This window comes from Scyliorhinus canicula, chromosome 10 (assembly GCF_902713615.1).
Source record: "Scyliorhinus canicula chromosome 10, sScyCan1.1, whole genome shotgun sequence".
Taxonomy (NCBI): domain Eukaryota; kingdom Metazoa; phylum Chordata; class Chondrichthyes; order Carcharhiniformes; family Scyliorhinidae; genus Scyliorhinus; species Scyliorhinus canicula.
This window is the reverse complement of record NC_052155.1, coordinates 101,195,150-101,207,769: the sequence shown is the minus strand read 5'-3', so window position 1 is coordinate 101,207,769 and position 12,620 is coordinate 101,195,150. Positions and strand designations below refer to the sequence as shown.

The 12,620-nt window shown below is 43.4% G+C and overlaps 1 protein-coding gene and 1 long non-coding RNA gene across 5 annotated transcripts in view; one reads left to right on the top strand and one right to left on the bottom strand.

Annotated features, from left to right (window-relative positions):
- chd7 (chromodomain helicase DNA binding protein 7) overlaps window positions 1-3,539 on the bottom strand; it is a 322,761-nt gene extending 319,222 nt beyond the window's left edge. Inside the window, exons 1-2 of one of the 4 annotated variants that reach the window (XM_038809439.1) lie at window positions 2,964-3,198; window positions 966-1,059 (exon numbers count right to left, since the gene is read on the bottom strand). The gene's annotated coding sequence lies outside the window, so the exon portion shown is untranslated. Of the gene's footprint in view, window positions 1-965; window positions 1,060-2,963; window positions 3,199-3,410 lie in introns of those variants that run through there. The other 3 variants (XM_038809440.1, XM_038809438.1, XM_038809441.1) reach the window with 3 other exon arrangements.
- A 14-nt stretch (window positions 3,540-3,553) lies between these two features.
- Window positions 3,554-10,166, top strand: LOC119972557. Its single transcript, XR_005462077.1, has 3 exons — window positions 3,554-3,722; window positions 4,190-4,368; window positions 9,943-10,166. It is a non-coding gene; the product is annotated as an uncharacterized LOC119972557 (long non-coding RNA).
- Window positions 10,167-12,620: the final 2,454 nt, after the last annotated feature.

Here is a 12,620-nt window from a genome sequence, read left to right as displayed (position 1 = left end):
CAGTGCCTAACAGAATGTCTTCTCCATTTTGCCATAAGTCAGTGAGTTGGCGGATGCATTTGACCTCTTCAGGGATGCTTTGAGGACATCTCTATAGCTTTTCCACTGTCCTTCTGTGAATCTATGCCATGATTGACCTCAGCTAGAGCAACTGTTTCAGGATCCGGGTGTCTAGTATACTAACTATGCATTCCGCCCAGCGGAGCTGTTTTAAGTGATTAGCGCCTCAATACTAGACAAGATGGCTTGAGAGTGTATGCTACTGTTGGACCACCTTTATTGTCACCGGATTTGGAGGATCTTGAAAATGCACCACTGGTAGTACTTCTCTAGTGCCGTACAATTATATCATGCCAGCAGATGATTGAAATCAGAAGTCTAATGTAGATTACTAACCCAGTAAGAATATAATTCATTTTGTTGAAGGACATTTAGAAAAAGCTCAGACAAGAAGCTGGCTCCCCATGTGTGGAAGCAGAGTAAGAAGGAAGGTGAACATGTGCTGGTTATTAGAATGTTTTGTACCAGTTACACTACCAATGTCAGTTGCCTGTAAGTAAGCACTCCTGTACTGATCTGTGGACTAATGTTAAAGCTCTACAAGGCATTTTATTAATGTTAACAGTCAAGGTTGATTTTGAATACAAAGTAAGCTATTCAAGCGCTGAAGCATCATGATCCATCCAGACTCTGCAGCTATTTTCTATATCTGTAATTGATCTAACAATCTTAAAGAGAATCAGAGATTACCTAACATAATTTATATCATGAAAGTTTTACAAATATACAAATGCATACATGCATCACTAAATACTATTGGTATATTACAAATTAGGTCATCTAACACGAATGATGGGCAAAAAGTAATCTTTTCAAATCTGAATATCAGACTTGTTCTTCAAAATACTTGTAAAACCTTTTTTCGAAAAAGTACAACTACATATAAATAAAAAATACAAACATACCATCTCACCACTAAACAAAAGATTGAGGGTCGATCCCATTTAAAACTTCAATGGCTGCTCGCACTACTCCGTTCTTTAGTCAGGCATGCATCATCTAGTCGACGGATAACAAATTTCACTTGGTTACCCAGATTTGACCCAATATTAGAATTAAAAATCCATTTGCACCTCGATTTCATAAATCCATCCTGTATACACTACTGTATTCCACCTCCATAGCTGGAAGCGAGACCTCTATAACCTTGCATGGTAGCTCGTTGTAAGGCAGGTACATTTCTCCGAATCTTACTCATTCACTATGCTAACTGTTTATTTGCAATCTCCTTAAAAGTCACTTTCGCGCGAAACAGACTTGTGTTCTGAAAAAAAAATCAATGGCCATTACACCACTATGGAAAAATGATTTTAATCCCCCCGAAAAATTAGCAATCAAGGTTCACTCCTTAAAGATAACAGAAGAGGAGGCGAAACTTGGCGTGAAGGACGGGTAGCTTCAGTCTTTCTTATAATTACTGTCAATGACCGGAGTCAAATTAAGCTGCCATCTTAGGTTAAGAGCGATTCTTTGTGTACAGCCTGTCCAGAGAGAAAACGCTGACCAAACAAACGAAAGAGAGCCGCTGTTCTCCTCATGAGAAAAAAAGTTAGTTTGCTGAGAAACGTATGGAAATAGTTTGAAAATTCAGTGACCATACAGTGGGTAATCGAAATCTGAAGGTTGACCTACAAGTTTTTATTTTAAAAGTGAGTGCGTATCCCCCCCCCCCACCCTCGAACAAAGAGGTTTACAATGTGTGAATGTGTGTGTCCTTGCCGCCGAAGACAACGACAAACATGGATGATTAAGCCTTGATGATGGTGGTTGGTGAATGTTGGACGAGTGCTTGAGTGCCGTGTGGGATCATCCCCTCCCCTTAACATTCCCCATTGCCCCCTTCACCTTGATTTTTTTTTTCTCCTTACACTTTCACAAATGCACGTGTTTTCCGTTCTCTCCTGAACTCGGTTTTGAAATATATATACATACACAAGATTTTTTTTTTAAAGAAACAATCAGCTCATCTTGAAGAAGGTGCAAATCAATGTTTTTTCCTCCAAAAACTCGATTTGCACAGTTCCATGTCTGATGTGGGCTTTATAGAAGTGAAAAGTGACTTAAAAGCCCAGCTTATCAACAACACACTCGATTCTGTTGCGAAAGACCAGAAGTCTTTCAGACCACGTTCTGCCCTATATCAAAAAGGAGAAATTAAAACCACCGGCTGGACCAAGAGTGAGCGACAACTAACCAGGACTGAGACCGACCACAAAGAGAGAAGCGCCTTTTTAATCTCTTGTCTTTCGGTGGTTGTTACTCAAATGTGACTCGCAAAGGAAACGGTAACGGAAACATTAAACACGCCGCTTGAAGTTGAATATTCTCTCCCTCAAAAAGAGCAATCATTATTCGTAAAACCGCTTCTTCTCCCTATCTCATCCCTCCTCAGACCCTTTATCTCTCGCTCCCCTGCCCCCTTGGAGCCCTCTCCTTCCCCATTTGCCTCCCCTGACCCTCGGAGCGGCGGCAGCCGCCGCGGTGCGTGTGTGAGAAACTAGTTCAAACCATTCGAGTACACTCCAATGACCTCAGGGAACCACCAAGTACCCAAACCACACACAGATAGACAAGCGAGAGACAGAGAGAGGAGAAACTTGCATTAAACCCACAATCATAAGCACACAAAATACCGGACAGGGCGCCCACACTCATTTATTACCAGAGAGAGAGAGAGACAGTAAACTCACTGCTGGCTGTGATGAGGACAGCGCTGCTCTATTAATGAAATGTTAATGGCTGCTTTTGCCAGCGGCAACGCACTCTCCAGTAGTGGTAGTTAGTGATCTCGCTGACCGCCTGCCCCCACCTCCTCCTCCCAGTCCTTTCATGTTTATTTACAGTCAAATTTCCCCTAACTCGACCCAAACGCCGACTCTTCACACACTTCTCTCCGTACTTACTTTGTTGGTGTTCCTTTTTTTAAATTATTTTTTTCCTCACACTCCTTTCGCTCTGGTGCGTTTTTAAATTTCGTGAATTAAGATACTGTTTTTTTAAAGAAAACAGTTTATTATAGATTTTGCCCCAACGGCGCTTCACTCGTGTTTTATAGTTGTGATAATCTTCTCGCTCGCCGCCTGTCCTCACTCACTCACTCCTTTGTGTTATTTCTCTCACCAGAAGTTGGAGCCCCGGCTTCCCCCGCGCGCTCCCGCGGCTTCCCTCCCTCTCCGCGCGCGCCCGCGGCTTCCCTCCCTCTCCGCGCGCGCCCGCGGCTTCCCTCCCTCTCCGCGCGCGCCCGCGGCTTCCCTCCCTCTCCCTCCTTTACCGCGCGCGCCCGCGGCTCCCCACCCGCCCCTGCTCCGCGCGCTGCGTGCGCCGTCCCGTTCTCGTGCTGAATAACTCACGTCAGTGAATATAATTTGCATATTTGTCTGCCGCCTCCGGATTGGACGTCCACCTCCCCCACCCGAGCACGCGGCCACGAACGCAAGGAAACGGACCGAAAGGGAATTTTTGAAAACAAAATTCAAACGCGGAGACTCCGTGTTTTAACGGCGCGGCTGGCCCGCCGGTCGTGGAAAGCGCTTTCGCTTCTTTTCTTTTCTGGTCCGAGAGTTTGACAGTTTTTTTTATCTTTCGTCTTTTCCATCCAACGCAGGAAAGGGGGAATAAAAAAAGAAAATGTTGTCCTCTGACGTTTACCAATGGGATGAACGGTTAGTAATGTGAGGAAGGGGGAGGGGGAGTTGACGCGCGCGAGCTACTGATGGATCTGAGCCAATCGGTCTTGACGTCTGTTTACACGCACAAGGGCCCGGATCCTGCAGCTCCGTTATCTTACGTAGGTGAGAGTCTAGGGGGATCCTGACTGACTGAGGTGAAGCGAATAAGGCTGTTATCACTCGGTCTCATCCACTATCTGACCTGAATTAGGTGCAAAGTTATAGACCGTACCATTAAACTAGATTTAATCCCAGTGCAAAGTTGCATGTAATTATAAACCCATTTGATGTGAAACCGCTTCACCTTGTGTAATTATCATTGTTTGTCTCGGCTACTGCATGACGCAAGTGAACAATAAAATGGACTCGCACCTCCCACGCATGCAGCCTGGGCCACGGCCCATTAAAGTGTTGAATTCAATTAAACCAATAATCACGCACTTCTTGTCTATTTTAATTAGGATTGGAAGCCTAACCCAGTAGATATTAAATGGGCATGATCTAAGTTGCACCCAAGGGGGAAGTTTTTTTTTGCCTTTTAAATAAGTGTGGACTGCACCTTTTCGCCTTCATGCCGGCGCCTGTCGTGGAAAGTCCTGCAACACCGACGCAGAATCGGTTTGAAAGTCAGCTCTTTGACGTAAGTTAACAAGTCACAAGGTACAATAACCTTTTGTGGAACAGGTGCATTGTACGCTAGGGGGTCAGCCATTTCTAAGTGTGCGCGATAAAACATGTTCTTAACTGCTCGTCCTGCACTTCAGTTTGCTGAAGCGTTGTTAAGGGTCAATGCAAAATGGTGTTAGGATCCTAGAAGTATAGAATTAGTACATGAAAACTTTCTGCAATTTTAAAATTGCATAATCAGAATTTGTTATTTCGAAATTACCAATTTAGGAACAAGGTGATGCAATCTGTGAAAAATATTTATTTAATAAAAAAAACTTCCCTTTGCTACATTAACTGGCCACTGGTAGTTTTAAAATTGCATGATACCAATTTAAACTTCCCTTTAGGAGAATGGTTGCAACTTTTACTAAAATTAGGCACCAACAGACCCACAAAACAATCGCATTGAAATTAGTTGTCTTTGCAACTTCCAGTAGTGTCTGTTAGCTGTACTTGATTGCCTGAAAGGGTCTAATTACTATTTGCAAGAAGCTGACTGAGCATGTATCTTGGGTGTGGCTGAAAAAGGTGTTTAAAAAGTTAAAACATTATCTGCGGAAGCACAGACTGATTATAAACAGCATAGAAATGGGGAATTTGGTGGAGTGGAAATTTTGGTGCAGGGCTGGAAGGCTGCCTCCAATATTTGCAATGATTTGTATTACTGCTAAATATTTAGTAAGTTCCACCAACAACAAATTAAAATTAAATAAAACTGTTAAATGGGAATGGAAGTGAAAAAGATGGGTCACAATTATAGCAAGAGAGAAGGTGTGGCGATCATGGTGGTCCAGGACTACTGCATCTGCAGTAAATGCCTGTATCTCAAGGAACTTCAGCTCAGAATTTTTGAGACCATCTCCAAAGTAGGGGTGTGGAACGCCCTGCCTGCAACAGTAGTAGACTTGCCAAATTTAAGGGCATTTAAGTGGTCACTGGATAGACATGGATGAAAATGGAATAGTGTAGGTCAGATAGGCTTCAGATGGTTTCACGGGTTGCCGCAACATCGAGGGCCGAAGGGCCCGTACTGCACTGTAATGTTCTATGTTCTAAGTGCAGGTGTTATAGGGCATCACAGAATAGGAGAGTTAGCTGGACACTTTGGCGCAGGAGGATGTTGCACTGCTTAGATTAAGAAGTGACAAGTTTGGTTTGTGGTCATGGACGAAGAGTGCAACTAAGATGGGTAAGGGGACCCCCCAGGAACTGTGCTGGAGGATCAGTAGCCTCTGTATAAAGGGAAAAAGCTGCAAGGTTCTTGCCATCTGTAGTTGATTGGCACCAGGGACATGGCAAATAGAATAATTAGAACTTAGAATAATTAGGATTTAGGTCATAAACTAAAAAAATGGAGGTGGAAATTCAAGTTATTAATCTAAAGAGAAAAGTAAAGACAATAAAGTAAAAGTGATTTGAGTAAAGTTAAGCAGAGTTATGGAGAGGGACAAGTTTAAGGATAATTATATCTGGAATAAAGTGCTCATCCAGTTAATGATCAGGACCTGCCAGATTATTGTAAAAACCCACTTGGTTCACCACTGTACTGTCCTTACTAGTTTGACCTCCAGATCCACAGCAATACGGTTTGCTTGGTGACATGGTGGCTAGCACTGTTGCCTCACAGCATGAGGGACTCTGGTTCAATGCCAGCCTAGGGTCACTGTCTGTGTGGAGTTCTGTGTCGATATGGGTTTTCTCCAGGTGCTCTGGTTTCCTCCTACAGTCCAAAGATGTGTGGGTCAGATTGATTGGCCATGCTAAATTGCCCCTTAGTACACAGGGGATAAGGCGGGATGGACATGGGTAGTGCTCATTTGAAGAGTCAGTGCAGAGTTGATGGGCCGAATGGCTTCCTTCTGCACAGCAAGGATTCTATGATTCAGGATTCTGTAATTCTTAACTGCCTTGGAAATAGCCTAGCAGCCATCCAGTTGTATCAAACTGCTATAGCAAAAATAAGAATAAAACGCGATGGCCCACCTAGCATAGGTACCAGAAACAACAAATGCACAAGTCCTCCTGACTACTATTTGGGGACTTGTGCCAACATTAGAAACTGTGCCACAGCAGTCCAGCAACAGCCTGACGTGGTTCTCATCACAAAATGAGACCTTAAACAATTCCAATACCGAATATACATGCAGGTTAGATGGATTGGCCATGCTAAATTGCGCTAGGTGTCCAAAGGTCTACAGGTTAGGTGGGGCTATGGGGATAAGGTTGGGGAGTGGGCCTAGGTAGGGCGCTCTTTCAGAGGGTCGGTACAGAATCGATAGGCCAAAGGGCCTCCTTCTGCACTGTAGGAATTCTATGTTTTATGAAAAGTACGTTGCAGTTTATGTCCCAGACTCCTCCATCATTATTCCTGGATATGTCCTGCCCCACCCATATTGAGTCGGGAGCAGCTGTGAAAGTTAGCAACATTAATTCTGGAACCCATTAAGTCTCATGGCATCAGGACAAACAGGCAAAGAAACCTCCTGCTGATTACAACTGGCTGCCCACCCTCAGCTGATAATTCCGTGCTGCTCTATGCTGAACACAGCTTGGAAGAAGTACTAGGGGAGCAAGGGCCCAAAATATAGCCTGGGTGGAGGACTTTGACAGCCACGTCCTGAAAGACATATTTGCCAGACTGGGCCGATGGCAGACCGATCTGTCCATGATAGTATTGGTCGGAGTGACCATCACTGTCCTTGTGGTGACAAATTTCAGTCTTCATGTTGAGGACACCCTCCATCAAGATGTGTGGCACTATCACTGCTATTTTTAGAACAGATCTAGTTGCTCAAAATAAAATTTACCTAACAATGTGGAGAATTGCCTAAGCCTGTCCTGCCCACAGAAAAAAAGAAAGTTTTTTAAAATTCATTTTTTACAGGATGAGTTCATTTTTTTTTTATAAGATGCGAGCTTCACTGGCTAGGACAGCATTTGTTGCCCACCCGTAATTGCCCTCAAAGTTGGTAGTGAGCTGCCTTCTTGAACCACTGCAGTCCATGTGGTGTAGATACACCTAGTGTGCTATTGGGGAGGGAGTTCCAATATTTTGATCCAGTGACAGTGAGGGAACAGCACTATATTTCCAAGTCGGGGTGGTGAGTGATTTAAGTCGTCATTCTACTTTCTACTTTTAATCACCAAGAACAGTGTCAAGTGCTCAGCGACTACATGCTCACCGATCCCCAGGGCCACTCTGCCCCAAACCTCATACCTAACAAAGGAGACCAATCATCTCATCCCCAGGACAGGAGTTCATCACAGCAGTATCCTGGACCCAACTATCTTCATCTACTTCAATGATCTTCCCTCCAACATAAGGGAACATCCCACTTCTGACCTTTATGATTACCCAGTGTTTAGTTCCAAATCTAGTGACAACTCCTTAGATACCAAAGAAGTCCATGTTCAAATGCAACAAGACCTGGACAATATTGAGGCTTTGGCTGACATAACATTCACACCACACAAGTGCCAGGCAATGACCATCTTCAACGAGAGAGAAATCTAACCTCCCCTTGACATTCAATTGAATTACATTTAGTGGATCCCCCACCACCTTGGGATAAATTGACCAGAAACCGAACTGGAGAAGCAATATAAAATGTTGTGGCTACAAGAGCAAATTAAAGGCGGAGATGATTGGCCTCAAACAACAATCTTCCTTTGTGCTATTATTGACTCCAACCAGTGATGAGCTTTCGGTCTCATTTCCATTTATTTCAATTTTGCTATGTAGTCACTGAGTAAATGCTGCTTGATAGTACTGTTGACAATTCCAGCACTTTCCTTAGCCATTAAGAGTAGAATGATGGCTAATAATTGGCCAGACTGGATTTGTCCTGTTTTTTTTGTGGGTGGTGAGCAATTCATCTCCTACTTCCCTGAGCCCTTCGAACATCTACAAGGCAGTCAGGAGTGTGTGATGGAATGCTCCATTTGCCTGGATGAGTGGAGCTCCAGCAACAGTCAAGAAGCTTGGCATCACAGAGGACAAAGCGGTTTGCTTGATCAGCAATCCATCTGCCATCTTAAGCAATTACTCTCTCCACCATTGGTACACAGTTGCAGCAGTGTGTAGCACACAAGATTCATTGCAACAACTCACAACTGCACCTTTAAAACCTGCAACCTCTACCACTTAAAATAACAAGGGTAACAGACACATTAGTAAGCCACCACCTGCAAGTTTCTCTCAAAATCTCACACACCACCCTTACTTGGAGCTATATTGCTGAGACTTCACTGGCTGGGTCAATATCCTGCAACTCAATCCCTAAAAGCACCATGGACTGCTGTGGCTCAAAAAAAGTTGCTTAACACCAGATTCTCGAGGGGCTTTAGGGATAAGCAATAAATGCTTGCTAAATCCGAACAAAAAATAAAAAAAGTCTGTGAACAAGGGGAAATGGTATGTAATTTTATTTCGCCATGAGATGTGAATATTGCTGTTATAGGCGATCCCTATTTGCAATTGAGAGACTAGCAGTGAGCTGAGACCTTGAATAATTGCGATCCATGTGGTGTACACAAAGTTATTAGGGAGGGATCCAGTGACAGTAAAGGAATGACAGTATATTCCCAAGTCATAATTGTGTGTGACTTGGAAGAGACTTCATACGTCATAGTGTTCCTATGCATCAGCTCCCCTGTTCATCTGGGTGGCAGAGGCTACATTTTTGGAAGGTGCTTGTAATGATATGTGTATATATAACTAAAGGGTTAATTATAACATCTAGCTGTAACACTACCACTAAAGGGCACCACTAGATCCACCAAGTATTAGCTCCTAAAGGATCTTGGTCTCTTTCAACCCAGGAGTGTTAGTAAGCAGTAGTGTATAGCTCTCAGTATACAGTAGTTAGTATTTATAGTTGTGAATCAGTTAATTCAATCATATTTAATTACGTGATTTCTAGAGATAGTTCTGTTGAGTGTCAAACTCAGATATTATCAGTCATTACTTTAATAAATTAGTTTGCTTAAGTTGAAGACTTGTGGTTTCTTCAGGATCAGACCATCTACATCAACAGCAACTAGTAACGATACATATTACTAGACCCAGTGATATAACAGTGCTATCGAAGGAGCCTTGGCAAGTTACTGCAGTGCATCTTGTAGATGGTGCAGACTGTTGTCACAATTCACCAATAGTGGAGGGAGTGAATGTTTAAGCTGATGAGTAGGGTGCCAATCCAATCGACTGCTTTGTCCTGGATGGTGTCAAACTAGTGGTGCCGGTGTTGCAATGAGTTTTATACTGACAATATTGAAGGACAAGCAGAGTCTTTCATACAAGGAGTTGAAGGGATTGAGTGGTTTATAAATCTGGTGCAATGAGGCCAATGACACTGCAGTTATTTGCAAACTATGAACCATGCATGTCTGTGGTGGCCAATTTAGATTTGGCAGAGGTGACTGAGATTAAAGAGTTTCCATCCAGTCGGTATTTAATACAGTACTCAGAGAACAATTGATTGAGTAAACAGCCCTGTTGGGTAGAATGAGAGCCTCCATACTATTTGGTTCTTTCTTGAAACAGGTACAGATTTTAAAGGCATCTGATTCAGACCTCCCATGCAAGATGGATGCAGTCAGTCATATCATCATGAAGCAATTGCAGGATTGTTAAGTTTTTTGGACATCAAATCGCTGTGGTAATGTGCATCACTGTAAATACACAAGGGGTTAATGTAAGTACATGTAGACTAGCTAGACGCGAGAGGGAGCACCAGAGACATTAGACACACACACTCAACCAATAGATCAGTTAGATAGGACACGACCAATGGGCATTCATGATACACACAAGAGGTGACACGACCACAGGAGGACATTACACCAACCCATATATAAAGGACACCACACACATGAACTGCCTCTTTCCAGTGGAGACAGTCAGTAAGTAGAGACACAGGGTTGATTCAATATCACTCCCACCACGTGTATTGTAGCAGACTGGTTAGTCAGTCTGGGTAGCTATAGAAGGATTAACAGTAGTGTCGAACCAGAGTAATAGAAGTGTAAATAGTTTAATAAATGTGTTGAAGTTATCGCCACGTCTGAACCTTCCTTTGTCAAGTGCACCACAAGGAAGCCGCTTATGCTACACCTAGAGCATAACAAGACAATCGCATTATCAACCCAGACTTTGGACAGTCAAATACTTCACCTTCTACATGTATTTAACAAGACACTCTGGAATATGTTGAGCACTTTCCAAACCATGCAGTCACCTCTCTCAGAAGGAGACCTTTAACAAAATGATCCATTACCGGATCAACTGCACCAGATCAGCATTTGACAGACTGCAGCAAGCTTATTTGACAAATACATCGGCAAGTCAACAAAAGCCCTTGTATACAGAGCAGCGGTAGTCATCACTCTCCTGTATGATAGACACCTGGATAGTGCATCAGCAAGAGCAAGAAAGAGAAGTCCCGAAAGATGTGCTATTAAGTAATTTGGACATTCTGAATTCTCCTTCCGTGTACCCAAACAGGTCCCAGAATGTGGCAACTAGGGACTTTTCACAGTAACTTCATTGCAGTGTTAATGTAAGCCTACTTTTGGCAATAAAGATTACTACTAAATTCCATCAGCAAGCCTCTGCTAGATTCCAATGGGAGGTCCATCAAGCAAAAGCTAGTGCCCTTTTTGAAACCAGCTCCACAGACATTTAGACAAAACTGCTGCAAAATCAACCATGATGGTGGCTAAAAAGTTACTGCTCCACCAGTTCTTGTTTTCCTAACTCCTCTCAAAAGGCCAACATCCGGGTAGCACGGTGGTGCAGTGGTTAGCACTGCTGCCTCACGGCACCGAGGTCCCAGGTTCGATCCTGGCTCTGGGTCACTGTGCGTGTGGAGTTTGCACATTCTCCCCGCGTTTGCAAGGTTTCGCCCCCAAAACCCAAAGATGTGCAGGGTAGGTAGATTAGCCACGCTAATTTGCCCCTTACAGGAAAAAAATAATTGGGTACTCTAAATTTTTATTTTTATAAAAAGGCCAACATTCCAGGGCACGACAAAGAAAACACTATATAAACAGTCTGAAGCACAGAAACATTAACATTGGCAGCAAGCTCCTCCCAATCATTCAAAATAGTGACAACTTGTCCATCAAGCTACATCCTACTTGGATTCCAAACACCTCAGGGATGTGGCAGAGAAGCTGTAAAGAAAGGGGGAAAAAAAAAGTAGTGAATCCTGCACTCTGGAACCCACAACCTCATGGAACATCGGCCCATATGCCCAAAAATCTGCAGATCGAGAATCAGCATGTCAGTCACATGAAGACTAATGATGATACCCCTGACTGACTGACCGACTGATGACAGTGCTGCAATCGTCCAGGCAAGTGGGGTGTATTTCATCATGCTTGTAACTTGTATTGTCGATAGGGCATCAGGAGTGTTGCTCATTGCAAAGTTCGCAGCCTCATCAGTCACAGTATTTGTCTGATCAGGTCAAGCTTATTGTTAGTGGTGACACCCAGAATGTGATGGTGTTGATTTCGAAGGATGGGGTGGTGAGGTTCACACTTGGAGATGGGCATTGTGGCACTTTTAAAAAAAAAAATTAAAAAATTTAGAGTACCCAATTATTTTTTTCCAATTAAGGGGCAATTTAGCATGGCCAATCCACCTAACCTGCACATCTTTGGGTTGAGGGGGTGAAACCCACGCAGACACGGGGAGAATGTGCAAACTCCACACGGACAGTGACCCAGGGCCAGGATTCGAACCCATGTCCTCGGTGTCATGAGGCAGCAGTGCTAACCAGAGTCACCTTGCCGCCCACATTATGTGGCACTTATGACAGCGAACCTGCACACAGCAAATTCCCACAAACAGCAATATCATAGTACCAGGGAATCTGCTTTTTTGTTGATGCTGATTGAGGGATACATATTAGTAGGACTCATAATTCCCCTGTTCCTCTTCAAAATGGTACCATGGGTTATTTTACTTGCATCAAAGAGTTAGAGCCCCAGTTTAACATTTCAACCAGGAAACTCCCAGGTTGTCAATCAAAACCGATCTGGTTCACTAACTTTCATTTGGAAGTAAATCTACCATCCTTATATAGTCTGGCAGATATGTGGCTCCTGATCTACAACTCTGGTTGATGTTTAACTGCCTTATACAAAATCCTAGCAATCCATTGTGAAAAGGTCAAAGAATAAAACCCAAATTCACTAACCATCATCGAGCTAGGC